The sequence below is a fragment of the Acinonyx jubatus genome, chromosome B2 (assembly GCF_027475565.1).
Source record: "Acinonyx jubatus isolate Ajub_Pintada_27869175 chromosome B2, VMU_Ajub_asm_v1.0, whole genome shotgun sequence".
NCBI lineage: Eukaryota > Metazoa > Chordata > Mammalia > Carnivora > Felidae > Acinonyx > Acinonyx jubatus.
This window is the reverse complement of record NC_069385.1, coordinates 102,180,631-102,206,550: the sequence shown is the minus strand read 5'-3', so window position 1 is coordinate 102,206,550 and position 25,920 is coordinate 102,180,631. Positions and strand designations below refer to the sequence as shown.

At 37.6% G+C, this 25,920-nt stretch overlaps 1 long non-coding RNA gene and 1 pseudogene across 1 annotated transcript in view; one reads left to right on the top strand and one right to left on the bottom strand.

Annotated features, from left to right (window-relative positions):
• Nucleotides 1–25,199, bottom strand: part of LOC128315426 (uncharacterized) — a 32,336-nt gene extending 7,137 nt beyond the window's left edge. Inside the window, exons 1-2 of the long non-coding RNA XR_008298171.1 lie at nt 25,110–25,199; nt 11,274–11,362 (exon numbers count right to left, since the gene is read on the bottom strand). This is a non-coding gene — a long non-coding RNA (uncharacterized LOC128315426). The remainder of the gene's footprint in view (nt 1–11,273; nt 11,363–25,109) is intronic.
• On the top strand, nt 7,448–9,168 carry LOC106981613 (ornithine decarboxylase-like; annotated as a pseudogene).
• Nucleotides 25,200–25,920: the final 721 nt, after the last annotated feature.

The window sequence follows — 25,920 nt, the reverse complement described above, 5'->3', positions numbered from 1 at the left end:
TTCATTGTGATTTAGGGCTTGGGTAACTATGAACATGTAAAACACTGATTACCAAAGGGACATTACAGCTCTCTACGGGTAGTTTTAGAAATGGGTAGGGGTGTTTTGGGGTTGTCATAATGATTAAGGGGTGCTACTGGCAGTTACTGAGTGGATACCATGTATTCACACAACGATAATTTGTCCAACATCTGTTACAAACCACAAATAATGGACCAGGTTAAAATCACTTTACAAATATCTGTATCTAGAACCTAAGTCCATTTCATATATAAATATAAAACTTTTGCAACTTTAATATACTGAATTTTAGTATCTTAAATTTTCCAAGAATGCAAATCCAGGGAAGATTAAGCTTTATTTGGTTTGAAATTTTCCTAGAGTTATTCAGTGTTTTGAAGAGCACATCACTATTCTGATATTTCAGTTACCAATAAGTCACATCATAACATTTCTTTATTTGTAGCTTCTGTATTCACAATTCTATGTACAGCTGTAGCACCTGACTACCTCACCGTATCATCTAGTGTAGTCGAGCCTAAGCATTTACATACTGAAAAAATATACATTATTTTTATATACTATTCCTTGGATATTACAGTTAGATGATTATATTGATTTTTTAATTACATTGATTTTTTAAAATTTATATTATCTATAATTTTCACTCAAGGACAGTAAAGAGAAGATTACAAACGATTTATCATGAAAAGGGAAGGTTGGGTCTGTTAGAACAAGAGTCACTGTCCTCAGGTAATAGGCCTGGGTACAGTTTCCAGATGAAACATGCTTTTGCTATTGACTTTGTATCTTTGGTGGCTGGTATATGATAGATAGCCAATGATTTGTTTCTTAAAATTCTGTTTTTTACTTTCCCTCCTGCCATTATCACACATTCTACTATTGTCTATGACCCACGCACATTGCCCAGCAAAGTGGCCCCAACACAGCCACCCAAAGGTCTAAATGCAGAGAAGCCTCCAATATCCCAGAAATGAGTCACAGTGTCCTTCTAACTTAGGATAAACCTCATGCTCACTCTATGTAAACATTTTAGAGGCCAATAAGATGCAATACTCATCTAAAGTGCTATAAAGGTCTATTAATCTTGACCTTTCCTGAGTTCTCGTATCATATGACTCTAAATGACTAGTTATTCACTTTGTTCTTTCAAGAAATAAAGAGACTTTATAGAAAGCCATGACATTCACCCTTCTTTGCTCCATTTCCTATATCTTAACAGTTGGGAAAATTGTAAAATTAGACACAGGAAACTTTCTAAAGCACAGTCCATCAGCTTTCAAAGGGCTTTGGTTATATACTCAAAGACACATGTTGACTGTTTCTCCCTCTTATAAACTGAACTATACCTTAATTCAATTACATTTCCTATAAAAGCACTCCCATTAATAACCTCTATTAAAGTATTAAAATGGTATCTCTAATAATTCTCCTTTCATATTCATTATCTTGAATGATCTGATAATTATGGACATGATATGTTTGAATCAGTACATAAACTACCTAGAGTTATTAAAGATGAAAGTTACTAAAGGCCCATGACACTCTCATGAAGACCAGTAGAAGACTGGTTCTTAACTAAATTAGCTAGCATATTAGGACATACAGGAAAATGCAGCTCAACCTTGTCACAAAGATCCAGCTTATCTGCTCTGCCTTCTGAGTGGGAGCCTCCTCTTTGGTTCTATGTAGTGATTCCCCTAGAGTCACCTCACATAGTGCCCACAGGAGAAGAAAACGTCCTTTCCAAGGGCCCTCAACTTCTTGAATTGTGTGCCCATGTATGAACTGACTGATCATTTTGTAGTCAGGGAGATGGGCTCTGCTGATTGCCTTATTCCAATCAGAATGCATCCTTAGAGCAAGGTGTGGTTTATTACCACTTAATCTCACTGTCAAGAGTAAAAGAAATGCAGTTTCCCAGAGGAAATTTTTACCAAATAAAGGTTCTATGGATGCTGACTGGCAAAACCAACAGATGTTCATTGTGAAGACTTTCCCCTAATTAGATTGATGATTGTTGTTTCATGTTTTAATAAAACCTTGAAAACATCAAAAAAGTATGTAACAGATTCTACAAAAACAAATTTCTACATTTCTACATTTCAAAAAAAAAAAAACAAGCTCTAATTTTTTTTGCAGTTTAAATGAGTATCAAATTCAAAGCATTTCTCCATGTTTGACTTCTTAGCAGAAGATAAATAATGGTGATTCGTGATGTTTTTTCTTTACATATACTAGAAAGAATTATCTTTGTGTACCATACTCCACATTTTTTTGCCTATTTTCTAAATATCCCTATGAAATCAAATCATATTGAGTATTTCAGAGTATCTCTTCTTTAGAATTTGAATGAAAATTCTTGTTGCAAAGCCACATTTGGAAAAAGTTGTTCTTTATAAAATGGATTAGCTAAAAATTTGCATACCCTAAATATTAACAAATAATTTGAAAAATTCACGCTTATAAAACATATAAAGACCTACTGCTTATCTTTCTCTATAGGGAAGAGTGAGTTTTGCAAATCTGTGGTTGAATCTCTTCTCACTATTCCTTTTCTGGTTCTACTTGAATTTATAATAGGTAGGCACAGACAACATAGTCATAAATACTTGTAATTTCTTCCAGTGGTCTTAGCTTCATGCTGTCTTCTTCACTGTCCTTAATTTCTTACTGTTTGGAAGACACAGCTCCAGGTCTTGTCTCTCCAATCAGGGAAATAGCCCTCTGCCTAGCAACTCACACCAAACATGTTTACGGGGAAGAGGTATCATGTAACTTCATAGCTTTGGAGTCCCTGATGCAGCCTGGTTAAATCACCTGTTAGGTTACCTAATGGTGCCACTATCTACTTAGTCAGGTATTACAAGAACTGTGTGAGTTTCCTATGTGCTCTCTACTTCCTCATCCTAGATATATGTTCAGTCTTGAAGTCTGACTACTCAACTTTATGTCTCTTACATCTCCATTTCTGCTACCACACCGTGGGACAAGAACCTCCTAACTGTCCTCTTGTAGACAGGCTTCACTTCTAGAATTACCACTACAAAATGCCTTCCACACTTTGTCTAGAGTTAAAGCTGTAAAATACAAATTTGAGTATAATAATCCACCATATTAATCCCTTCCAGAGCATGACAAAGCTGGAGGATAAATCTCAACAGCTCCTGACCATTTTCATGACCCACCAGTGCTGATTCCTTTCCTTTTCCAAGGAGAAAAACATTGTAAATTGTAGCATTTTAGAAATACACACAGTTCCTCCCAGAAAGCCACTATCTGTCATACCTTTTGGTCTTTGTTGTTTCTTCTGTCTGCAGTGCCCTCAACCTTACCATCTTACCGCTCCTTCATTATGCGATTCAAGGTGACCAAATGGGAACAGCTTTCCTTGACTCCTCCAGGCAGATTCCAGAATTTTTTCGTTGTATGTTTTCATGCTGCACCAGTTATGAGATTGTGCTGTGTTTCTTACTTTGTTTATCCATTTTTAAATTAAACTATACAATTGGAGGTAAATCCTGTCTTTTTTTCTTTCTCTCTTCTTGTCAAATGTATTTTCAGAAAACAGCAGTGCACATGCAATGCAAACACTTAATAAAAGCTGCTGGGATGGAGCAATGTGGGGAAAGATGGATATTGCACTAATACATATCCTTTTATGTAGCTTACTCTATAAGTCATCCCTATAAGCTGACCTCCTGTCAACTACCTCATCTTGTTTTTACCTTTCCCTATTGCATACAACCTCTATATAGTCAGGAAGGCTGAAGTTCACCTTATTACTAACTTATGTTATGCTACTTCATGTTACTTAGCTTTATGTTATAGCTTATGGTGATCTTCCAGCCTATGACAGTGCCCACTGTCCCTAACTGTGTCCCCATATTTAAATAATAACAGTATTCAAGCCCCAGACTAAGTGCTACCTCTTGTATAAAGTCATCCACCAGCCATCAAATCCTCTGCAGTGGTTGTCTTTTAGAAGTGATCAACCCCAAAAGAACAAGTCAATGATATCAGTAATTAAATCACACAAGTAAGAAAATTCTTAGGTCAAGATTTCTTTTTATATCTCCCTGATGCAGGTTAGTTTACTGCAAAAATATTCTTTCTTCTCAAATACCACATAACTTTCTGCATGATGCTACTGCATGTATCTATTGTAGCATAATGACCATTTTATATATGTATTCTTTTTCCCTCTTGTATGAACCCTAAATCGGCAGCCCCCAGAAATCAGAAACAATGCTTCTTTATATTGTCAGGGTGTTACACAGTACCTAATGCACAGTAAACTGTTAATGAATGCATGTACTCACCACTCTTTATATGGTGATATGGTCTGTTAAACAGGGATTGTTTTCCTAATTTGTCCTAGTAGCACTAATATCTAGCATACAGCCTTCCATACAGTGAGTTGAATGGATTAATTGTTGAATGAATGGGAAAATTACTTATATATCAATAAGTAGTTAGTCATAACTGTTTCCCATGTTTTTGTGATCTGCGAACCTATCGCATTCAATCAGAATGTTAAAACTACACTAATACTAGTATAAATACCAACAGCTTCTACACATATATGCACATAGAGAGAGAGATGGTACATGAAATGGCGAGCACAGACAGGATGATTCTAGGAGAGTAACAAAACCTGATCAGGCACACTACTGCAAATTCACTACTGCAAATTCAACTTTGCATGCTTTACAAAACAGAAAGAGATCACAATCTACTAAGTACAGCAACTCCACCTGCCATTCCAAAAGAAATATACCCTCCTTTAGTCTCAGTCCCCATATTCCTATCCTATGATAGATGTCTTGCTTTGTTAAAAAGGATGCTCATCTTTAAGGTTATGTACGTTTCATACAGCATGGCCCTTAAGGGCAAACCACTACTTTGTCTGAGCCTCAGTAGGAACTGGAGTTTCAATGTTGGAGGAAAAGATAATATATGCTATGTTGTTTTCCAGTGTGGCACCTTCTTAGGAGATTTTCACGGGTAACTAAGAAGCAGTTTTTGTCTGAATGCTGCAGAATATGTTATTCCACTGATTAGAGTAAGAAGCACAGGGCTACAAGCACAGAACTATGAAATGCATTGAGAAAGAGAAGCCATTGGAGACAGGAAAAATAGCCAGAGGATTAAGAGGAAAATCAACAAGTGTCAGTGTTACAAAAGCTAAAAAGTGAAGTATTTCTAAGGAAATAAGTGATTAACAACTTTCAAATTCAGCAGAGATCTAGTGAGGATATTAAGATCACCAAATCTTATTCAAAGCAAAGTTCTGATTAGCCTTGTTAATGGTAGTGTAAGTAAAACCACAGAGTATTTTTTTTCTTCAGTGATGGGCATATGAGACATATATAATATATAACATAATAATACATACATGAGGGGCGCCTGGGTGGCTCAGTCGGTTAAGCGTCCGACGTCCGACTTCAGCTCAGGTCATGATCTCACGGTTCGTGAGTTCAAGCCCCGCGTCGGTCTCTGTGCTGACAGCTCAGAGCCTGGAGCCTGTTTCAGATTCTGTGCCTCCCTCTCTCTCTCTCTGACCCTCCCCCATTCATGCTCTGTCTCTCTCTGTCTCAAAAATAAATAAACGTTAAAAAAAATACATACATGAAAGAGTATTTCTGTAAATATCCTACTTTGTCAATTAATAAAAAATAGAATAATTTCTGTCTGGAAAAAAAGATTCTGTTTTGAATTCCTCAAGGTAGGAGTGAGATCAGCCCAAACAGACATAAGGCGGTTTCAGGGATATATAGAAGACAATAGACATGAGATGAGTGAAGAACTGGGAAGTAAAACGAAAGCAAGAAATAGCAGCTTCCCCAACACATAACTAGGTACTGAGAAAATTTATGTAGAGTTCATGGTGAAAGGGAACCTAGAACTTAGAGGGTTGGAAGTAAAAATGTCTTTTAAAAACATTCTGCACAATCATGCCTGGAGCCTATAAAATGAGTTTGGATTGCTAAAAAGTAAGTCCATGATCAGACCAGGAGGCAACATCCTTATAAAGAATTTGCCCAACTATTAAAAGTCACTCTTGGATATACTCGACTCACAGGAACAAAGGAAACAAGAAAAAAAAAAAAAAAAAAAACAGTGAAGGAGAAAGTTGAACTCAAACAGTGTTGCTTTCTCATCCTCAGTCTTGAGGAAATTGGTGCCGGAAGTTGAAAGTGCCCTGAAGGCGGCTTTAACTTACCTGACCAGTCCTCACCCCAGGGATCGCCTCAGGTCCTGCTGACCTAGGCAACTGTTTGAGGGTCAACCTTCCATGCAACTCAACTGTTCTTGAAGAAGCCCTCCTGTGTATTCAAGTGGACAGCAATTGTTTTCCTCTCTCTCAGCTTGCTTTTCTCTCACAGTTGTTTGTTCTTTAATGGTCATCACTCGGTTTGTGCTGCTGGCAAAGATAGGTCCTCCAGAGGGTGAATTAAGGTAAGACTATGGTATTTGGTCCTTCCCTCCTGGGGCAGTAACAAGTGCCTCTCTGTTTGTTTGTCATTTTCATGGTGATACTCTGCCAGGCTCTAGCATTATAGGCTGTTGAACTGACCCTGTATATTCATGGAAATCAGAATTCCAATTAATAGGACAGTTGTTATTTTTCTAAGAGTCAATAGTACTGCAGATATTGGGCTCAGTTTGGTTGGTTGGTTAGCAGGGAAGTAGAATGGAAGAGAAATGGGGGAAATAGATGATTTGGAAAAGAGGATTTGCATGGGAGAATCTGTTTCAGAAACCCCAATCCCTGAAATGCAGACTGACTTCCGTGCATGTTTCCACAACACTAAGCACTGTGACCTGAATTATTTTTTTAATATATATTGGAGGAGAAGGCAACATTTACATGCCTAATATAGTAATAGGCACTCCTGGAGGAGTTTATTTTTGTATAATAATAAAAAAATGATATAGGGTCCACAAAAATCTTTAAAATGTCAACATTATATAAAATGTAAAATCCATAATGCAATCTGCTTCAGATTAGCTGGAAAAACAATACAGCCTATTTTTACAGCTAGGCTTCATTTCCTGTATGCATCAGTTATGCTGGCTCTGTTCCGAGGGAACAACAGGTAAGTGCCCTCAACCTCTATGGTGCGACCCTCTGCCAGAGCTCAGGGGCCACCTGGGTCTGGCATTCCCCCCAGGGAGGGAGCAAGGTGGTAGGCTGGGATGGGGGGAGCTGTCCTTTGCACTAGGGGCCATGAGCCAGCCCATGGCACCTGTGTACTCTAAGACAGAAAATTCTGTGTTTATTAGAACATCACCACTGCTGCACCAAGAGCACACGCATCTTCGGGGGGACTTGGAATTCCCAAGAATGGCCTTTGAGAAATGCTGGCAATAATTTCTTTAAATTCCATCTCTTAGTTTTCCATGGAAACATCAAGAAACCATGAACAACTCTAGTAATGCAGTTTACCTGCCATTTCCTCCATGAAAGCCTTACTGCCAAGGACATGTTAGACCAAAAAATTAATGAAGTTTTGTCTTCCAATGATAAGGATGCCTTCTATGTCGCAGACCGGGGAGACTTTCCAAAGAAACATCAGAGATGCTTAAAAGCTCGTCCTTGGATCACCCCCTTTTATGCAGTCAAATGCAATGATAATAGAACCATAGTGAAGACGCTCCTTGCCAGAGGGACAGGATTTGATTGAGCCAGCAAGACTGAAGTACAATTGGTACAGAGTCTCCAGGTGCCTCTAGAGAGGATTATCTACACAAATCCAAACAAGTGTCTCAGATTAAGTATTCTGTCAATAATGGGAGTCCAGATGATGATAGTGAAGTCAAATTGAGGGAAGGTGCCAGGGCACATCCAAAGGCAACGTTAGTGTTGCAGATTGCCACTGATGATTCCAAAGCAGTCTGTTGCCTCGGTGTTAAATCTGATGCCACACTCAAAACCAGCAGGCTCCTTTTGGGGCAAAAGAGCTCCACATTGATGTCATCGGTGTCAGCTTCCATATGGAAGTGGCTGTACTGATCCTGAGACCTTCATGCAGACCATCTCTGATACCCACTATGTCTTTGACATGGGAGCTGAGGTTGGTTTCAACATGTTTCTGCTTGATATCAGTGGTGGCTTTCCTGGATCTGAAGATGTAAAGCTTAAATTTGAAGATATCACCAGTGTTATCAACCCAGCACTGAACAAGTATTTGCCGTCAGACTCAGGAGTGAGAATCATAGCTGAGCCCAGCAGACGTTATGTTGCATCAGCTTTCATGATCACGGTTAATACCATTGTCAAAAAACTCATATTAAAGGAATAGACATGCTCTGATGATGAGATGAGTCGAGTGAACAAATCTCTATGTATTACATGAATGATGGGGTATATGGATCATTTAATTGCATTCTTATGATCATGCACACATGAAGCCCCTTATGCAGAGAGACCCAAACCAGATGAGATGAGAAGTATTATTGAACCAGTGTATGGGGACCGACATGTAACAGCCTTGATGGCATTGTTGAGCACTGTCACTTGCCCAAGATGCATGCAGGCAACTGGATGCTTTTTGAAAACATAGGTGCTTACACTGTTGCTGCTGCTTCTACTTTCAGTGGGTTCCAGAGGCCAACTATCTATGTGATGTTGACACCAACATGGCAACTGATACAACCATGACTTTCCACTAGAAGTACAAGAGCAGGATATCAGCACTCTACCTGTGTCCTGTGCTTGGGAGAGAGGGATGGAGCATTCTCCTGTTGCCTGTGCTTTACTTAGCATTAACAAGTACGTGCCACTCCTGTAACTGTTAGATGCAAGTTTAGCTTGAATTATGAGATTTGGGGGAACTGTTGAACTTAATCACTGCTATTTTTGTGATGCTTTGTAAGTAGGGTTGGCATGGATGCAGCAATAGAGAACTCTAGGAGATGGAGTCACTTATGTGTGTTCCTATGGAAACCATTTGGATATTTGTTTCATCTGGATTTTTATTCACTTGTCGAACATGCTACTAAAGAGTGCCTCCCAGCAGCTGAGCAAGCGTTTGTAGCTTGTACATTGGCAGAATGGGCCAAAAGCTTAGTGTTTTGACCTGTTTTAAAAATAAAGTACCTTGGGGAGCCTGAGTGGCTCAGTTGGTTAAGTGTCTGACTTGATTTTGATTCAGGTCATGATCTCACAAGTTGTCAGAGCACAACCTGCTTAGGATTCTCTCTCTCTCTCTCTCTCTCTCTCTCTCTCTCTCTCTGCCCCTTCCCCACTCACTTTTGCTTGCTCTCTCTCTCTCAAAAATAAATAAACATTTTTTAAATAAAACAATAAACTATCTTGAAATTAAAAAAAACTTAAAACAACAAATATATTCATGTACTCTTGCCTCCAAGTGTGAGATAAATACAAACTATCACTTCTGCTAAAAAAGAAAATAAAATATATTTCCAAATGAGTGAAGGCATAGTGAGGTCTTTAATGACACATCAGGTGACCACATGCCCCAGTGTGTCTGGGACAGCCTCAACTTACCCTTGTTCCCCAGCATAATTATACATAGAACTCCTCCCATTCTCTAATGTATTGTAGTTTGGACAATAAATTACATGCATGTCCTATAAAATAAGCCTTCTTTAAATGACTGTAGACATCAAAACTTCCCACAAAAGTACAATTTTGGCCCATTATCTTTACTCTTATTTAGTTTCCATGAATACATAAAATTCAATAAGATCTAACTTTATCCTCTCTCAGTTTAAGTCCTTATGAAGTTTTTATAGATTTAAATTATAACCATTTCACTTTTAAAAAACAGAAAAGACACAGTCGATGTGGAGAAATCAGGACACTTGTACATGATGGTGGGGATGAAAAAAAAATGGTGGCACTGCTTTGGAAAATAGTCTGGCAATTCTTCAAGTAATTAAACAAACTTACCGCATGACCTAGTAATCCCATACCTAGGCATCTAGCCAAAAGAAATAAAAACATATTTCCACAAAAAAATAGCATCATATTCATAATTGCCAAAAGGAAACAATTCATCTACTGATAAGTAGATAAACAGAATGTGGTATATCCATACAATGGCATATTTTTCAGCCATAAGAAGGAACAAAGTACTGATTGATATGTGCTGAAACATGGATAACCTTAAAAACATTATGCTAAATGAAAGAAACTAGTCTCAGAAGATCTGTTCTAGCATTCCACTCACATGAGATATCTAGAAAAGGCAAACCTAGAAAAGAAAGGAGATTAATGGCTACTTAGTGGTGGGGGTGTGATGGGAGATAGGGGAGTGGTAGATAAAGGGTTGGGGGGGGTTTTTTGAGGTAATGAAATGTTCTGAAGTTGTACAGTTTGCACACAACTGTGAATATAATAAAAGGCATTGAACGCTACACTTTAATGGGGAGTTGTATAGTACTTAAATGATATATCAATAAAGCTGTTAAAAAGAAAAAGAATAAAAAATAGTACTATACGGAATGGCAACCACTCATCACTGATAATAACAACCAATATTTATGGAGAATTCACTCCCTGGCAGACACTGTGTCTACTGTTTTATATTATCCACGAACCTTCACAAAAGATCTATGACATTCTGGAATTATACCCATTTTAAATATAAAACATTCTTTTTTAATTTTTTTAATGTTTATTTATTTTTGAGAGAGAGACAGACAGAGACTGAGTGAATGAGGGGCAGAGAGAGAGGAACACATAGAATCTGTGCTGTCAGCACAGAGCCTAACATAGGGCTCAAATCCATGAACCGTGAGATCATGACCTGAGCCGAAGTCAGATGTTTCACCAACTGAGCCACTCAGGCACTCCAGAATACAAAATGTTAAGTAAATTGCCCATGGTCACAAGAGTCCTGGAAGATGACAACGAGTTTCCAAACCTTCAAAGCCTAAGCTTTTAGCCACACCCTGAACTGCCAACCATTCAAGCAAACTAAATGATACCACAGTGTGAGTAGCTTATCAGATCCAGTTCCCTCTGGACAGAGAAACATTCCAACTTCAGAGAAGTAGAGGACAGTTGGAGATGTGTAACTCCAAAGGTACACCTTAGTTCCGTCCTGCTTACCTACAGCCAGCCTTGTGATTACACCCTATGACATTACTGAACTTTGCCTCAGCTTGGAGCCTGCTTTTGAGCAGCAAGTACATGGAAATCACAACTTGTTTCCACATGTCAGAAAGAACTTAGAGCAGCAATGAGTTCAAAACCCAAATTGAGCTCTTAGACTTACTTCTCTGTTGCCATGGTCCTTCCATTACCAACTTAATCATCTTGCTTTTCTTGTTTGAGCTCCCTCTCATTTTCTCTTCCACTGGCCACCTGTTTCGGTTACATAGAAAACATTACAGTTTAGGTCTTCACTCTTGGCCTGGTCTTTGTATGCAGGATATATACATATATTTGGAAATATTTAGAGTATTTATTTGAAACAAATTTTAAAAAATGAATTAATACCTTCAGCCAACTTAAATGAAAATTAACAATGAAGCAAAAGATAAAGTATATAAATGACAAAATGGGTGGGTCTTTTCCTTAAATGACTTGAAAGAACTTAATCAAGACATTTATATTTACATAGTGTTAAAAGCTGGCTCTTTGTTCTTTGAGGAATAATACTGTATGCACATGATAAAAATTAGATCATGCAGGACAGATGATTTTTCAACAGTTAAAGCATCACTGATAGGTCAAAGGGTGTAAATAGGAATCTGAGAGAAGCAATGACACCTAACTCTGCGTGTCAGACTATTCCAGCACAGACCTCAATCCCTTTTGGAATTATTTCTCATATAAGATTCAATAAATGACAGGTTCAGGAACAAATGGAGAATCCAGTGACTCTTTGTCTACCAGGAATCATTAACCAGCCAGAAAATACTGGTACTCACTCTCCAAGAAGAATGTTTGTGTGCGTGAGTATGTATGAGTTGAAAAGAAAGTAAAGAGAAATAGAATCTTCTGATTCATTACCTGAATACTTTCACTGAACAGCCATATAAGGGCCTTTAAGATCCAAAGGATATAATAGTGCTTTGGATCTATCAGTGCTGTTCAACTATGCATATGGTGCTTCCTCCACCATGGAAAACTGATCAGCAGTTTCCTAAAATGTTCAACATAAATTTACCATACAACCCAATAATTCCACTCCTAGGTATCTAATGAAGAAAAATTAATACATTTGTGTGCATAAATACCTGTATTTATTGTCACGGCTGCATCATTTATAATAGCCAAAAAATGTAAACAACCTAAATGCTCATCCACTGGTGAGTAGATAAACAGAATTGGTATATCCATACAGTGGAATATTATTCACACATGAAAGGGAATGAAGAACTTATGTGCCTTGCAACATGGATGAACCTTGAAGACACGATGCTAAATGAAATAAACTAGTCACAAAAATACAACATATTGTATGATTCACTTATATAAAATGTCCAGAAAAGACAAAATCTGCAAAGACAGAAAACAGATTAGTGGCTGCCTAGGATGAGAGGCAAGAATAGCAAATAACAGCAAATAGCCATTAGTTGTTTTTGTTTGTTTGTTGGTTGGTTTGTATGTTTTTAGGGGAATGGGATTGCTCTAATATTAGATTGTGGTTATGAGTATTTACAACTCTATAAATATATTTTAAAAAATCACTGAATTGTACACATAAGAGAATTGAATTATATGGTATGTAAATAATACCCCAATAAAGCTGTTAAAAATCAGTCAATATACCCTATAACATTAAGAAAATAAAAGAAGAAATCAATACATTCAGAGAAAGTAGATGACAAAATTCAGTATCGGATGAATAATTTTAAAATTAACTTTCAAAATTTGTCTCCCTAAGAGCCAGATTTCATGCAACCAAAAGGATGGTACATCAATTAAGATAGAATAAGTTATTCTCTGCTAACAGAAAACCCCAAAATTTCAGTGGCTTAAGACAGCAAAAGTTTATTTCTCTCTCAGACTAAAAGGCCAACAGATGTCATCAGTAGGGATTGGGGGATAGAAGAGGACTATATTAACCTTGGTGCTCAAAAGCCAACTCTAATGGAAGAGTCATCTTAATACATATTTCCAACATTTCCAGAGAAGTATAAGAAAACATGGGATATCATGCCCTGCTTCATGGCTTCTTCTTGGAAGTGAAACACATCACTTTTCACATCTCATTGGCCAGAGTAAGGCACATGACCATAGTCAAAATAGTCTAGAGAAATGCAAAGCTACCATACATTCAGCAGGAGGAAAAATAATATATTTATAAACAGCCCTCATAATTACAATGAGATAAACCTGAATCTTTCCATTAAGTTACCTACATCTGAGTGGAGTGCAAGCTAGCTCAGAACCCACTAACAAAGAACATGGTAGGTTAAGAAAAGCAGATATGTTGGGCTGGGGGACACATGATCAGTATTTATATTTAACAAGTTGATACTTTAACAGGAAATCTGGAAAGCATGGTGAAGCCCTAGATATTAAAGATTTAAAGCAATATTTTAAGATAGACTTACATCTTAGGACTTAAGAGTTATGCTTCAGTAGCTGTGCAGACTTTAATGGAAAAAAATTCTACAATATTAATAGGCAGGATATTGCTAGAGTAATAGTGTGCCTTTGCCCAGGCTGAGGCCTGGTCAGATAAAAAATAGGACTATAAAAATAGCAGTGGAGTCCAGAACTTGGTTTAAACATTAAAATCATTCAGTAAATGTTGAATTTTATTACAGCTGTCTCTATATCACTTGAAAAGGTCATATGAATTCATATCTTTATTTTCTTAACTATTTGATAATGGTGATCTACCCACCCCAAGTACTACCTATAAAAAAAATGGAAAGTATGGGAGGAGGAGCCAAGATGGCGGAACATCATGAAAGTTTTTTTTTTTGTATCTTGCATCCATGAAATACAGCCAGATCAGAACTAAACCATCCTGGACATCTAGAAAACTGATTTGAGTATTAACACAACACTCTGCACAACCTGAACCACAGAACTCAGCAGGTACGCAGTGCAGAGAGGTGAACTGGGGGACAGAGAAGCCGTGGAGGGCATGCAGCTGTTTTTGCTTGAGGAGAGAGGATGGAGATGGGGGGAGAGTACCAGAAAAGCGCCCCCAAACAAAAGAAGCTGGAGAGAAAGTGGAAAGGTAGAAACAGCTGCAAGTACTGAACTAAAAAGGAAGAAAGGAGAAAGGAGAGGGTTTAAATTCCATTAAGACTCTAAATAGGGGGAGTGCAAAGTCTGAAACTCCGCAGTTGGATACCCAGCGCTGCTCTGGTGGGAAGGGTGAATCACCAGCAGCAGAGTGAGGTCTGGGGGTCCTCAGGCCACAGGGGAGAGGCGGCTCCCCTGCTGGAAGGACATTTGGTAGAGGCTGTGCAGCCCCACCACAAACAAAGGTGCTAGCAGACCCAAGAGAACAACCACATTCGCTGGTGTGGGAACAACATTGTTAAGGGTGAAACCTGGTGCCAGATATGTGTTGAGATTTTCCATAATCCCTGAAACACCGCTGCTACACGATTGCGTGAACATTTTCTGGGGCAGGTTGGCACCCAGACACAGTCTCTGGGCATTGGCAACAGCACAGTCCTACGAATGTTCCTGGCTGTGGCTGGCACCCAGCCATTGCTCAGTGAGACCCTCCCCCAGAAGGTCTGGGCAGGTCAAACGTATAGTCCCTCAGAAGGGAGGGGTCAGGAAACACAGGTGCATCTGAGATAAAACACAGCAGGGAGGCGCCACCTGGCAACTTGAAGGCTTGGTCATGGACAGTGTAAAAGCAGGGAGTGGACAGAAGCCAGACATAAAGGACAGGTGCATGATTGCTGATCAGGGAGAATACAGTTCTAACACTAGAGACTGGGTAGCTGGGTGACACCATTTTCACCCCGCCTACGCATGGGTATACACACCTACAAGCGCAACAACAATCCACCCAGTAAGCTAAGCAGTGCCATCTACTGGAGAACAGAACCATTACACTAAGCCCCGCCCAACTAGGCCAAACTGGCTCTTCAAGAACACCACAAGTCTCTCTGCCTGCTTAGTTTAGAGACTATAAAGTGCTTTGTAGTTTGACTTGTAGGGGAAAATGGTGTAATTTCAATTATATTTCAGTCTGTTCACTCACTGGTCCATCTATTCAATTTTCTTTTTTCTCTTTTTCGTGTCTTTTCTTTTTCTTGAATACAGAAAGAAAAAAATTTATTTTTATTTGAAATTTCTATTAAAATATTTTTATTTAATTTTTTCTACTGTATTTTTTACTTTTTTGTAAATTTTTCAAATTCTATTTTATTTCCTTAATTTCATTTTATTCTATTTTATTCATTTTTTTTGAATTTTCAGTTTCCTTTTATTTTTTTCCTTTTTTCTCTAATCTGTCAAAATCCATTCAACAACCAGACCAAAACACACGTAGGATCTAACATCATTTATTTGATTCTTTTGTGTGCGTGTGTGTGTGTGTGTGCATGTGTGTGTTGTTTAGTTTTTCAATTTTACTTTTTTTTACTTTATTAATTCCTTTCTTCCTTCAAAACAATGAAACAAAAGAATTCACCCCAAAAGAAAGAGCAGGAAGAAATAACAGGAAATGACTTAATCATCACAGATACAATCAAGATGTCTGAACCAGAATTTAGAATCACGATAATAAGAATACTGGCTGGAGTCAAAAATAGATTAGAATCCCTCTCTGCGGAGACAAAAGAAGTAAAAGCTAGTCAGGATGAAATAAAAAAATGCTATAACTGAGCTGCATTCTAAACTGGATGCCACAGTGGCAGTGATGGAAGAGGCACAGCAGTGAATCAGTGATATAGAGGACAAACTTAAGGAGAATAATGAAGCAGAAAAAAAGAGGGAGACGAAGGCAAAAGAGCACAATTTAAGAATTAGAGAAATCAGCGACTCATTAAAAAGGAACAACATCACAATCATAGGGGTCCCAGAAGATTAAGAGAGAGAAAAAGGGGTAGAAGCATTATGTGAGCAAATCATAGCAGAAAACTTTCCTAACCTGGGGAAAGACACAGACATCAAAATCCAAGAAGCACAGAGGGATCCCATTAGATTCAACAAAAAACAACCATCAGCAAGGCATATCATAGTCAAATTCATAAAATACTCAGGCAAGGAGAGAATCATGAAAGCAGCAAGGGAAAAAAAGTCCTTAACCTACAAGGGAAGGCAGATCAAGTTTGCAGCAGACCTATCCACAGAAATTTCACAGGCCAGAAAGGAGAGGCAGGATATATTCAACATGCTGAATCAGAAAAATATGCAGCCAAGAATTCTTTATCCAGCAAGGCTGTCATTCAAAATAGGATATTAAAAATTTCCCAGACAAACAAAAACTAAATGAGTTCATGACCACTAAACCAGCCCTGCAAGAAATTTTAAGGAGGACTCTCTGAGGGGAGAAAAGATGGGGGAAAAAAAAAGACCAAAAGCAACAAGGACTAGAAAGGATCAGAGAACACCACCAGAAATTTCAACTCTACAAAAGAGATAATGGCAATAAATTCATATCTTTCAGTACTCACTCTAAAGGTCAGCAGACTAAGTGCTCCAAGCAAAAGACATAGGGTAACAGAATGGATAAGAAAACAAGATGCATCTATATGCTCTTTACAAGAGACCCACTTTAGACCTAAAAACACCTTCAGATTGAAAGTAAGGAATGGAGAACCGTCTATCATGCTAATGGTCAACAAAAGAAAGCTGGAGTAGCCATACTTATATCAGACAATCTAGACTTTATAATAAAGACTGTGATAAGAGATGAACAAGGGCATTATATCATAATTAAGGGTTCTGTCCACCAAGAAGACCTGACAATTGTAAACATTTATGCTCCAAATGTGAGCGCATACAAATATATAAATCAATTGATCACAAACATAAAGAAACTCATTGATACTAATACCATAACAGGAGGGGATTTCAACACCCCACTTACAGCAATGCACAGATCATCAAAACAGAAAATCAACAAGGAAACAATGGTTTTGAATAACACACTGTACTGAATGAACTTAACAGATACATTCAGAACATTTTATCCTAAAGCAGAGGAATATATATTCTTCTCGAGTGCACAAGGAATGTTCTCTAGAATAGATCACATACTGGGTCACAAATCAGTCCTCAACAAGTACAAAAAGCTCAAGATCATACCATGCATATTTTCAAACCTAATTTGCTGTGAAACTCAAAATCAACCACAAGAAAAATTTGGAAAGGTAACATACTTGGAGACTAAAGAACATCCTACTAAAGAATTATCAGGCTAACCAAGAAGTTAAACAGGAAAATTAAAAAGTACATGGAAGCCAATGAAAATGATAACACAACAGCCCAAAACCTCTGGGATGCAGCAAAGGCAGTCATAAGAGGAAAGCATATAGCACTCCAGGCCTTCCTAAGGAAGTAAGAAAGGTCTCAGATAACAACCTAATCTTACACCTTAAAGAGCTGAAAAAAGAACAGCAAATAAAACCCAAAACCAGCAGAAGACTAGAAATAATAAAGATTAGAGCACAAATCAATGCAATCAAAACCAAAAAAAAAAAAAAAAAAAAAAAACCAGTAGAACAGATCAATGAAACCAGAAGTGGGTTCTTTGAGCATTAACAAAATTGATAAACCAAATAGCTACTTTGATCAAAAAGAAAAAGAAAGGGACACAAATAAATAAAATCAAGAATTAAAGAAGAGAGATCACAACCAACACAGCAGAAATAAAAACAATAATAAGAGAATATTATGAGCAATTTTATGCCAATAAAATGGGAAATCTGGAAGAAATGGACACATTCTTAGAAACATAAACTACCAAAACTGAAACAGAAAATTTGAACAGACCCATAACCAGTAAAGAAATCCATTAGTAATCAAAAATCTCCCAAAAAACAAGAGTCCAGGGCCAGATGGCTCTCCAGGGGAATTCTACCAAACATTTAAGGAAGAGTTAAAATCTATTTTCTTGGAAGATGATCCAAAAAATAGAAACAGAAGGAAAACCTCCAAACTCTTTCTATGAAGTCAGCATTACCTTGATTCCAAAACCAGACAAAGGTTTTGGAAAGGAGAACTAAAAAGGAGAACTATAGACCATCTTCCCTGATGAACATGGATGCAAAAATCCTCAACAAGATATTAGCCAACTGGATCCAATAATACATTAAAAAAAATTATTCACCACGATCAATGGGATTTATACCTGGGATGCAGGGCTCATTCAATATCTGTAAAACAATCAATGTGATTCATTACATCAATAAAAGAAAGGACAAGAACAACATGATCTTCTCAATAGATGCAGAGAAAGCATTTGACAAAATACAACATCCTTTCTTGATAAAAACCTTGAGAAAGTAGGGATGGAAGGACCATACCTCGAGATCATAAAAGCCATATATGAAAGACCAATGCTAATATCATCTCAATGGGGAAAAACTGAGAGCTTTCCCCCTAAGGTCAGGAACAAGACAGGGATGTCCACTCTTGCCATTATTATTCAACATAGTATTGGAAGTCTTAACCTCAGCAATCAGGCAACACAAAGAAATAAAAGGCATCCAAATTGGCCAGGGGAGGTCAAACTTTCACTCTTCACAGATGACATGATACTCTATATGGAAAACCCAAAAGAGTCCACCAAAAAACTGCTAGAAGTGACTCATGAATTTAGCAAAGTTGCAGGATATAAAATCAATGCACAGAAATCCGTTGCATTTCTATACACCAACAATGAAGCAACAGAAAGAGAAATCAAGGAATCGATCCCATTTACAACTGCACCAAAAACCATAAAATATTTCATAATAAATCTAACCAAAGAGGTGAAAAACCGATACACTGAAAACTATAGAAAGCTCATGAAACAAATTGAAGACACACACAAAAAAAAAAAAATGGAAAAAGATTCCATATCCTGATAGAACAAATATTGTTGAAATGTTGATAATACCCAAAGCAATCTACATAGTCAATGTCATTCCTATCAAAATACCACCAGGATTCTTCACAGAGCTAGAACAAACAATCCTAAAATTTGTATGGAACCAGAAAGACCCTGAATAGCCAAAGCAATCTTGAAAAAGAAAATCAAAGCAGGAAGCGTCACAATCCCAGACTTCAAGTTGTATTACAAAACTGTAATCATCAAGACAGTATGGTACTGGCACAAGAACAGACACTCAGATCAATGGAACAGAATAGAGAACCCAGAAATGGACCCACAAACGTATGGCCAACTAATCTTTGACAAAGCAGGAAAGAATATCCACTGGAACAAAGATAGTCTCTCCAGCAAGGGTTGCTGGAAAACTGGACAGCAACATGCAGAAAAATGAACCTGGACCACTTTCTTATAACATACACAAAAATAAACTCAAAATGGATGAAATGTAAGACAGGAAACCATCAAAATCCTTGAGGATAAAGCAGGCAAAACCTCTTTGATCTTGGCCGCAGCAAATTCTTACTCAACATGTCTCAGGAAGCAAGGGAAACAAAAGCAAAAATGAACTATTGGGACCTCACCAAAATAAAAACTTCTGCAAAGTGAAGGAAACAATCAGCAAAACTAAAAGGCAACTGACAGAATGGGAGAAGATATTTGCAAATGACATATCAGATAAAGGGTTAGTATCCAAACCCTATCAAACTCAACACCCAAAAAACAAATAATCCAGTGAAGAAATGGGCAAAAGACGTGAATAGACACTTTTCCAAAAAGACATCCAGATGGCCAACTGACACATGAAGAAATGCTCAACATCACTCATCATTAGGGAACTACAAATCAAAACCACAATGAGATACCACCTTACACCTGTCAGAATGGCTAATGTTAACAACTCAGGCAACAACAATGTTGGTGAGGATGCGGAGAAAGAGGATCTCTTTTGCACTGCTGTTAGGAACACAGACTGGTGCAGCCACTCTGGAAAACAGTATGGAGATTCTTCGCGAAATTAAAAATAGAACTACACTATGACCCAGCAGTTGCACTATGAGGTATTTATCAAAGGGATACAGGTATGCTGTTCTGAAGGGGCACATGCACCCCCATGTTTACAGCAGCACTATCAACAATAGCCAAAATATGGAAAGAGCCCAAATGTCCATTGATGGATGAATGGATAAAAAAGATGTGATACAGACACACACACACACACACACACACACACACACACACACACAATGGAGTATTACTCAGCAATCAAAAAGAAGGAAATCTTGCCATTTGCAGCTACATGGATGGAACTAGAGGGTATTATGCTAAACAAAATTAGTCAGAGAAAGACAAATACATGACTTTACTCATATGAGGACTTTAAGATACAAAACAGATGAACATAAGGGAAGGGAAGCAAAAATAATGTAAAAACAGGAAGGGGGACAAAACATTAGAGACTCTTAAATATGGAGAACAAACAGAGGGTTACTTGGATGGGTTGTGGGGGGGGATGAGCTAAATGGGTAAAGGGCATTAAGGAATCTACTCCTCAAATCATTGTTGCACTATATGCTAACTAACTTGGATGTAAATTTTAAAAAATAATTAAATTTTTTAAAAAAGTAGGTTTCTTTACCATACAGGGAAATGACTATGAAATTAAAAGACAAAGAAATTTAGGGCACCTGGTTGGCTCAGTCAGTTAAGCATCCAACTCTTGACTTGGGCTCTGGTCATGATCTCACGGTTCGTGAGTTCCAACCCCATATCGGGCTCTGCACTGCCAGTGGGGAACCTGCTTGGAATTCTGTCTCCTCTCTCTTTTCACCTCCCCCACGCATTCATTCTCTCTCTCTCTCTCTCTCTCTCAAAAATAAACTTTAAAAAAAGACAAATTTAATACTAAGTATAAGTCAGAATATAGAACAGCACTCTTCCCTATAACAATGATGAAATGTGGGCTGGAATATAAACTTCCTAAAGTAATAGGTAGAATAAAATGAACATAGAGCACAAAGTGACATCAAACTGTCATATTCTTTGGAACTTGATTGGCAATGGTTTACTCTGTTCATTCATGTCAAGCAGTAATTTCAACATAAGGTGATAGTTTGAAAATTATCAGTCAGATTATCATAGATGCCTCCAGAATCCTCATTACTTTTTTGTGACTGGTTAGTGGTTTGACAGGTTTTAATTTTGTTTCACACACCCTTTTCCCAAATAGCACAATGCATATTATTGTGGTGTCTTTACCTCAGAGTTCTTTAACGGTACCACATACATTCTGAAAGTTTCTCTTACGCATTTAAATTAGAGTATATTTAAGGGGGAAAAAAAAGGACAAGTGTGATTTTAAAGTCATTTGGCAAACTGATTCTGTCAAGAAAGCTTAGTTTCATTCTGTTTGCTGCAACAGCTTTTTTTTTTTTTCATAACTCCACTCTTCTTGTTCTTGTAATACATTTGGGAGGCCTGTCAAGGCCTATCCACTCTCTAAATAGCTTTGCAGATTAAATTTTTAACTCTCTTCTCTTCATGCAGATGTATATTTCTGACAAAGAATTGCCCTGAGATGTCAGCTTCCATTTTTCTCACTGGAGAGAAGGCATATAGGTGCAAGCATAGATCCTCAGTTCTCAACCTCATTGGGAAACACATCCACACATGTGAAGGCTCCTTCCCAACACCATGCATTTGTGTCTGCATTGTTCACCCCTTTCAGATTTCCTGCTCTGATTTTATAAACCTCCCTTTCCTTCAAGGGGTCTTGAAGATAAATATGTAAGAGACTCAAACAAGAAAATAAAACCATTTTTATTTTTGTAAATTGATAACCTTAATAATAAATATATGCCGAGGTGCTAAGAGAGTTCAAAAGAACAGCATATTGACAAAACTGGGCTATATGGGGATGGCTTTCTTTTGCAGATGGTGCCTGAGATGGGTACTTCAAAGTACTGGGTACTTCATAGAATCAAAAATGAGTTTGTAGGAGACAAAGAGAGAGAGAGTCAATTTCAAGCTAAGGAAACAACAAAGGTAAAATCATGAATTTGTGGAAACATCATGGTCTGTACAAAGATCTTTAAGGGGCACCTGCGTGGCTCAGCTGGTTAATCATCTGACTCTTGATTTCAGCTCAGGTCATGATCCCAGAGTCATGGGATCAAGCTCCACATCGGGCTCCATGCTGGTTGTGGAGACTGCTTGGGATTCTCTCTCTCCTTCTGCCCCTCTCCCCCACTTGTGCGCTCTCGCTCTCTCAAATAAAAACAATACTATATTGAATATTAGAAGTATGCTAAGAGTAGATTTCAGGGAGCTCTCATCACACAAAAAAAAAGGGTAACTACATCAGATGACATGTTAATTAGCTTGAGTATAGTAATCATTTTACTGTGTATATGTAGATCAAATCATCACATTGTCCACCTTAACTATATACAATATTTTAAATAATGAATTAATTACTTCCATGAAATTAGATGAGGAAAAATAAATGATTAATAATAAACACATAAAATTTGAGTTCAAAGATAATATGGGCCAAAATATGTGGTTTGTACTTAGAAACTTTCATTTTAATATAAGTATTATATATGCTCTATGTTGCTATAATGTGTAAGTTACATGAAGACACAAATAAAACATGGTAAAAGAAACTGAAGAGTCTACATTCTTGAAACTACAACAGTGAAGCAGGGCAGAGAGGGAGCTGAAGTCAGACTTATTTGGGGCAGAAATATGACAAAAAATTGAGAAAACAGTGCTCCTGTGGCTGAGTTATGGAAATTCTTCCCGATGCTATGACATAATGAATAAAATTGCATACAAATTAATCATGCAACTAAAAGTCTTCCAGGAGCTCCTGGGTGGCCCAGTCCATTAAGCGTCCAACTCTTGATTTTGGCTCAGGTCATGACCTCACAGTTTGTTGGATCAAGCCCCACGTAGGGCTCTGCGCTGACAGCATGGAGCCTGCTTGGGATTCTCTTTCCCTCTCTCTACCCCTCCCCCACTCTCTCTCTTCTCTCAAAATAAATACACTTTCTAAAAAATAAAAAAATAAAAACAAACAAATAAAACTCTCAAGTTCCTCTTTGCTCCCAAATATGAAGCTTGTAAGAGGGCACAAAATTCACTCCTTCTCTTTCTCCCAATGATGTCATCTGAAACATAATAATAGTAGTAACAAAAATAATCAGCAATACTAGCTAACATCCATTTGGAAACTACTATCCATAGCAGTTTTTCAACTGTTTGAATCTGAATCTGACCACAAAGTTTCTAAATAAAAAGACCCCTAAGTGCAGGGTAACTGACTTGTCATGGAATGAACATTGAACAATGGGAGACAGGAAAGCAGTTAAAATTACCCCCTCCTTTTCTTTCTCCCAGGGAACTAACAACAACACAATTTGTATATTTAATCTTAGCTGATCACTTTCACAGTTTTTGTTTGTTATTAAATGTTTGTTTACTTATCTTGAGACATAGAGCAGCTAAAACAGGGGAGAGGGAGAGGGGGGGGGAGAGAGAGGGAGAGGGAGAGAGAGAGAGAGAGAGGGAGAGAGACAGAGAGAGAGGGAGAGAGGGAGAGAGAGAGAGGGGGGGGGGGAGAGAGAGGGGGAAAGAGAGAGAGGGGGAGGGGGAGAGAGAGAGAGAGAGAGAGAGAGAGAGAGAGAGAGAATTCCAATCAGGCTCCATGCTCAGTGCAGACCCCAACCTGGGGCTGGATCTCAAGACTGGGAGATCACAACCTGAGATGATATTAAGAGTCAAACACTCAATCAACTGAGACACCCAGGCACCCCGTAATCCTAGCTGATCACTTTGTATTGCACCATTTTGATGCATCACATCTTCTCTTGCTCACTTTCCTTTTTTCTTCCTCTTTCCACCATAGGTTGGCACCTCTCACATGGATTATCCTTTAAATGCTTGCTTCAGTTGCTGTGTTCTGGAGGACCAATGTTAAAAAGCAAGGTGATCTAATTTGTATTTTAGAAAGATCACACTGTAATTACTGACTTGGAAGTGGAAGAAAATTGGAAAGGATAGTTAGGAATTGATTGCAGTAATACAGGTAATAATTGATGAGTTCTTTGAACTATCTGGTGGTAGAAGCAAGAGAGAAAAGAAAGATTAAATTCAAAAGCTAAATTCATAGCACTTGGTAATAGATGAGACACAAAGGATGAGGCATGAATAAATTAAGGAGTTTTCTAGTCTGAAAATTGGGAGAAAGGCAGTTGAGTATTGTAGGATATAGTCATAATTTTTTAAATGCTATTTTTAAATAAGTAGTACATGCAAATAGTTCCAAATTCAGAAGTTCTAGAAGGGCATATAGTAAAAATTCTTCTCACTCCTAACCTCAAATCATTTGTTCCTTAGAGACAACTGTTGCCTGCTTTTATATATTCTATCAGAGATATATGCACATAAATAGATGTATATATACTTTTTATACTAAGGGTACCTTACTCTATACACTGAGAGGACTACACAGAGTTTGATTTACTTAACAATGTACCAGTACTTAAAAATATTCCACTGTACCAATACACCAGATTTATGTAACCAGTCCCTCCATTTATGGTCATTTAAGTAATTTCCAATCTTTTATTATTCTCTGTTAATTTATAATGTATAATCCAGTTTACAAGGGATATACATGCATCAAAAAGAATTCAAGCAATGAAGAGAAGAAAAAAACTAATTCTCCCAAAGTCCCAGCACCCAGAGTCAACATAATACAGTTTTTTAGTAAATAATCTTTTGGACATCTTTCTGCACAGACACAGTAAGATATATGTTATGGTAAACATTTCTACCTCCTAGTCTAATTGTGAGGAAAGCATTCAAATTAAAGGAAAACAATTTGGGCCTTGGTCTATAATAGGGATGCTTTGCATTCTAACCCAAGGCAGGATGGTAGTAAGCTTCTTTCTTTTTAACATCATGATCCAATTTTCAAGAAATAGAATCAAAGGCCTGAAACAGAGATAGATGAATTTTTCATGTAATTCACATTAGGGAGATTAGGGGGGAAATTTTCCTTGCAACTTTGCTTACCTAATGCTCTAAGCTGAACCCACATTTTTCTGGTTCTCATATCCTCCTATTTCCTGGATTTTGTTGGAACACATCCACGAGTAGCTGCCTAGGACAGAGAACATTGAAAGCAAATTTACTTACTATTGATGGTCAGAAAATATTCTTTCCTCATATTAAAAAATGGTTTGATATGGCATTTGTCTGATTTTAGATTTTAAGGTTACAAATCATTTTCCTTGAAACTTGGAAGGTTTTGTCTCATTAACTTTTAGCTTCCTGGCTTATTTTGGAAAATCTGTGTCTGTGTGATTCGTGTTTCTTTATAGAGAACATATTTTGATGTTATTTTGGGTAGGTGTATGGAACTGTTTGCAGCAAGTGGCAGAGAGCGGGAAATACAGAATCCACAGCAGGCTCCAGGCTCTGAGATGTCAGCACAGAGCCCAATGTAGGGCTCAAACTCCCGAATCAGGTAATGAATTTTAAAGGGTAATCATTCACATCTCTTTTATTCCTTCTCCTGTTTGCCTTCTCGCGGTCTTTTTGTTTTACTTCCTAACAAATTTCTCCTACCTTGTATTATCACTTCTCTCTGAATTTTTTATTTCAGGAATTGTTTTTTGATTTTTTTCTTACTTATCCCTTCTTGGTCTTTTTTAAAATTATGATTCAATAAATACTTTTACAAACATCTTATACTAGAACTTCATTATATCTGGGCTACTCTAATATATGTTTTTCCCCACCTCAGTGCCCCTCTTTCATGTTGAGGAGTTGCCTCAAATGCTTGATGATTCTCGATTGAATATATTTGTAATTACAAAGCACT